We start from the raw sequence: 6,000 nt of genomic DNA on the forward strand, positions 1-6,000 counted from the left end.
CACATGTTGATGGAACAAAGACATGACAGGAGGGACAACATGGACCCAAGAGACACATGTGGACACATTCAGTCTGTGTGAAGGAGGGACACACACACTGATGGAGACTTGTTGGACTCTTCTGTTGTTGTTTTATTTTTGCCTTCACTCTGCTCGGGGACAAAAAGGAAACACCCACGAAGGGTGGAGCAGAGTGCAGGGGGTGGTCCCTGTCTCTGTGTCCTGCTCCGCCTGTTTGCTGTCTGTCACACCCACCAGCAGCAGAGTGCTGTAGATCAGATACAAGTTAACAACAGCAGCACTCGTCACTGTAAATGCAGAAACACTGTCCAGGTCTGTGAGTAGAGCGGTCAGACAGACAGGTGCTGTGCTCCCTCTTTGTCCTTCTGATCAGCTGCAAGAAGTCACGTCTTCCTCTCTGATACATACAGAGGGATGTTTTTACCCAGCAACAAGTGACAGTGTGTCAACAAACAACACTCTCAGGTTTAGGTGTGTGTGTTGTTGTGTAACAGTAAAACAACAAATCAAGTTTTATTAAAAAAAACTGAACTGAACCTGATGACTCTTCACCTCTGTGTCCTCTCACAGAGAGAAGATGATCCTGCTGCTCCTCATCCTCACCTCCTCAGCAGCAGCACTTGAAGTGAAGGAGACACAGAGCTCCTATCAGGCAGAGGAGAACCACAACATCACACTGGAGTGGACGTTCCCCACAGACACTCAGACTAAGACTGAGGACATTTATGTCCTCTGTGATCATTTAACCAACCAGAAAGGATCAGTCCTGTATGTGGTCCTTGCTGGTGTTGAGCTCTCAGAGTCTGTGGATGAAGGTTTTTCAGGAAGAGTCCAGAGTGACACAGACGCCCTCAGAGAAGGACGAATCAGACTTCATCTGTCCAGACTCAGGACTGAAGACTCTGGTCTGTATGTGTGTGATGTGAGGACAGCTTCTGGTTTTGGTTCTTCCAGCTGTGAGCTCACAGTCTCTGGTGAGTAAGTTAAAGCTGCTGTCTGCTGAGAACTGTCTGATTTCTGTTCTTCTAACTGTAACATATAATATTCTGTACAGACAGACAGCATCAGGTTCAATTCAAACAGTCCACATGTTCATTTAAACATCAACAAGTCTCAACTCACATTTTTGTCCTTTACAGCAGCTGCTGCTCAGACACACCCTGACAGACCAGCTCTGAGTCCACCAGCAGACCCAGGAGGATGGACAGCTCTAATAGCAGTATTAGTAGCAGTATCAATAGCATCCCAGATTGTGGTTTCACTTTATTTTGTCATAAAAAACTCTTCCAATCCGATGCGTCGTTTATCAAAGAGACAACCCAGCAGCACTAACAGGACTCCTCTCCAAGAAGGTCAGCCATTAAATCTTCTTGTACAGAGTCCTACAGTGATCAGACCTGCAGACTCTGCTCCTCTATCTTCATCATCTAAGCTGGGAGTGGTGTGCAGACCTCCTCTTCCTCCTCTTCCTCTGATGGTTCATCTGTCTGAGGATCAGTGGGTGCACTGTGATCAGAAACATTGACACATGTCTGTTGAAGCTGTCCTCATGCTGTCATGTCTCCTCATGGATCATCAGTCAAACAGCAGCAGCTGTGATACTCACAGTCTGCAGACATGTTTGTTCCTCTTCATGGTCACTGAGGTCTTCTTTAAAATCCTGAAAATATAATTAACCCTCATGCGTTGTTCGGGACATTTTTGTCCTCTGAGAGAAATTTTTCTGTTTATTTTGGCCATAACTTTGTCAATATGTGGACAAATTGAATCATTTTTCCTCAATAAGCTTAATTTTACATAAATTTTGTTAATATGATTTTAAAATTTTTCATAGGTCAACGGTACACTGTGGGCAAATTTTACCCCCTAATGTGTTGTTCGGGGACAAAAACGTCCCCTAACTTTAACGGTTTTAAAAATATATTAGATAAATATTTTTTTGAAATTTTTTTGCATAGACCTTTTAATTAACTTCAGTTCTAATCAACAGTAGTGAAAAAATCATTTTCCCCCAGGATTTTAACCCTTTAATCACCAATTTTATAAGGGGTGGTGCTGAAAATTGAAAAAAAAACACACAAAATGGCTCATTTTTAATAGAAAAGGTGAATGTGGACTGGATTCTTTTTAACCTTTATTATAGTCTTGGTCATGTCAAACATCAGTAAAATTGACTTTATTGCATTATTAGTTTTTGCACAGCACTGGATTTTCTTTTTTTCTCCCATTTTGTCCCATAGACTTACATTATAACCACTTTTTTTGACTGCACAGCCATGGCACTACATAATCATGCATTCTTGATTGTTGGTGGTTTACCCTGTTGGTAGGAGGTAACATTTGTGATTTTTACAGTTAACAACTTAATTACCATATTAACCCTTTACCTGCAGGCCTGTGCTCATGTACTGTAGTTTCTGGCTTGTATATGGAGTTATAGGGAGTATTTTAGCACATAATTGTGTGTCTACACACTGTGTGTGTATGTTAGAGAGGAAGAGAGCCATTTGCACACTGTCAGGGAAGGAAAGTCAGGAAAATAAAGTTACTAAGTAAGTGAAGTGTACCTAATTCAGACGTACAACGGCAATGCATAAGCATGTAAAATGAAAACATCCAGGAGTTCTGGCGTCTGAAGTTGTGGATGGGTAAAATAGCTGTTTTTTTTTTTTTTTTTAGCTTTCGGAAAACACGTCCTCCAGTAGAGTGACTTTACTTTTAGGTTAGTGTCTCAGTTGAGATCACTGAATTAGTCTAAGTGAGGTCTAAGTGCCCCTTTTCCATGGTGTGTTGCGCTCCACACGACCATACGTACATGTGCATGTTACTAAATAGACACCATAGATAGATAACTTGATAACATAATAAATAATCATTGACTAACCAAATCTAATCTACAGTTTAGTCCCCTACTAAAATTAGTATTAAAAGTAGTTTAGTAAAGTAAAGTAAAGTAAATTTGTTGCAGCCCTAAAAGTAAGTGACGGGCCCTTTGATGCTGAGAGGTTCAGACTAAACAAAACAAAAACACTAGTGGACTTGCATGCATCCTCCTGGTCATTTAATGGTGACAAGAGCAGCAAGCAGCATGAAGAGAGGATTCACCTGTGCATGAGGGAAGGATTCACTTGTGAACGAATGAAGGATTCGCTTGTGAACAAGTGACGGATCTACTTGTGCAGCCTTCACAGCTTCACAGCCTGGCCCTTCATAGAGCCAGGCTGCACAATCATTTCCAGAGATTGTGCACAAGTGAATCCTCTCTTCATGTTGCTTTCTGCTCTTCTCACCATCAAATGACCACAAGGTCACATGTAAGACCACTTGCCTTTTTGTTTTGTTTAGTCTGCACCTGTAGACATCAAAGGGCCACACGTGCATAGCAACACTTTCTTTGTTTTTGTTTACTATGAAGACTCTGTGGTTGTGTGTACTCACAGACAACAAGATCAGTGTGCAAATGGCTCTCTTCCTCTCTAACATACACACACAGTGTGTAGACACACAATTATGTGCTAAAATACTCCCTATAACTCCATATACAAGCCAGAAACTACACTACATGAGCACAGGTTAATATGGTAATTAAGTTGTTAACTGTAAAAATCACAAATGTTACCTCCTACCAACAGGGTAAACCACCAACAATCAAGAATGCATGATTATGTAGTGCCATGGCTGTGCAGTCAAAAAAAGTGTGTTTATAATGTAAGTCTATGGGACAAAATGGGAGAAAAAAAGAAAATCCAGTGCTGTGCAAAAACTAATAATGCAATCAAGTCAATTTTTTTACTGATGTTTGACATGACCAAGACTGTAATAAAGGTTCAAAAGAATCCAGTCCACATTCACCTTTTCTATTAAAAATGAGCCATTTTGTGTGTTTTTTTTTCAATTTTCAGCACCACCCCTTATAAAATTGGTGATTAAAGGGTTAAAATCCTGGGGGAAAATGATTTTTTCACTACTGTTGATTAGAACTGAAGTTAATTAAAAGGTCTATGCAAAAAAATTTCAAAAAAATATTTATCTAATATATTTTTAAAACCGTTAAAGTTAGGGGACGTTTTTGTCCCCGAACAACACATTAGGGTAGTGTTTGCGAACAATGCATGAGGGTTAATATTTGATATGTATATTTCAGGCTGAAGTAGCATTAAAAGACTTAGTTATTTAAACTGTGAAAAAATATTAATATATCATATTTTTACAGCAGTTTTTAAGGTGGGTACATATTTTGTCCAGAGGATCATGAGTGTGAGTTTTGTTATAAAAACGCCACTGCAAATAAAAATAACAATGCATCAAAATCAGTGTTACTGTCAATCATTGACACATCACAGGCTCTTGGTATAATACACTCAACAAAAATATAAACGCAACACTTTTGTTTTTGCTCCCATGTTTCATGAGATGGACTTGAAGATCTAAACTTCATTCCAGATACACAATATTACCATTCCTCTCAAACATTGTTCACAAATCTGTCTAAATGTGTGATAGTGAGCACTTCTGCTTTGCTGAGATAATCCATCCCACCTCACAGGTGTGCCACATCAAGATGCTGATCTGACATCATGATTAGTGCACAGGTGTACCTCAAACTGCCCACAATAAAAGGCCACCCTGAAATGTGCATTTTGTTTCTGCTTTATTGGCGGTCTGGGGACTCAGAACCAGTCAGTATCTGGTGTGACCACCATTTGCCTCATGCAGTGCAACACATCTTCTTCGCATAGAGTTTATCAGATTGTATGTATTGTATGCAATATGCAAAACCTCCTTCTTCCACCTCCGTAATATCGCTACACTCCGCCTCTCCCTTTCACGCCCAGCTGCAGAGAGGCTTGTCCATGCCTTTGTCTCCTCCAGGCTGGACTACTGCAACGCACTCCTCATCGGGATTCCTGGCAAGAGCTTACAAAAGCTACAGTATGTACAAAACAGCGCTGCCAGGATCCTGATGAGGGTGCGAAAACATGAACACATTTCCCCCCGTTCTGCACACACTCCATTGGCTCCCCATCCGCTCCCGTATAAAGTACAAACTCCTGCTTCACACTCACCTCTGTCTCCACGCTAATGCCCCAGATTATCTCAGGGAACTCCTCACTTCACACACAAACAATAGAACCCGGTCAGGCAACAGTCACAGATTGCAGCCACCCAGAACTCTTTTAAAAAGTATGGGCGACAGGGCCTTTGCGGCTGCTGCTCCCCGTCTGTGGAACGCTCTGCCAGACCACCTTAGAGCTCCACAAACGGTGGATGCTTTTAAAAAAGGCTTAAAGACCTTCCTTTTCCTGGAAGCCTATTCCAGCTAGGACAGTTTTATGTTGGATTTTATGTTGGTTTTCTTTCTGCGTTTCTTCTTTTGTTCTTTTAACCCCTATCTATTGATTAGTTTTATAATGTTGCCTTGCTAATTTTAATGACTAGTGTACACTGTTGCCTTGCTGATTTTATGTAGCACTTTGAGATTTGCTCGCAAATGTAAAGTGCATTACAAATAAAATGTATTATTATTATTATTATTAAGATGAACTGACAACAAGGGGAAGGAAACACACAGACTTTATACACAGGAGAGCGGGAAGACAATAGGACACAGGTGAAGCACATTAGGGCGGAGCAGGTAATCACAGGAGGGGGAGGGTGCACACATGAGGAAGGGGAAGGGGCTCAAAACCCTGACAGTACCCCCTCCTCAACGTGCGCACTACCTGGTTTATCCGGATGAAGGCGGTAGAAGTCTTGGATGAGAGTTGGGTCCAAAATCCTTGAAGCTGGTTCCCACGATCTCTCCTCAGGGCCATAACACTGCCAGTCCACCAGATATTGCAGGCCCCTGCCCCGTCGTCTGACCTCCAGTGTTGTGTTTATGCTTCGTAAAGAAGAAAGCAGAGTTTCCTTTTGGTCTCTTTTATTTTACCTGCTGCTTCCAACTTGTTAGCCATAACACATGGGAACACAGTCACA

The sequence above is a fragment of the Parambassis ranga genome, chromosome 5 (assembly GCF_900634625.1).
Source record: "Parambassis ranga chromosome 5, fParRan2.1, whole genome shotgun sequence".
In the NCBI taxonomy this organism is placed as follows: Eukaryota; Metazoa; Chordata; class Actinopteri; family Ambassidae; genus Parambassis; species Parambassis ranga.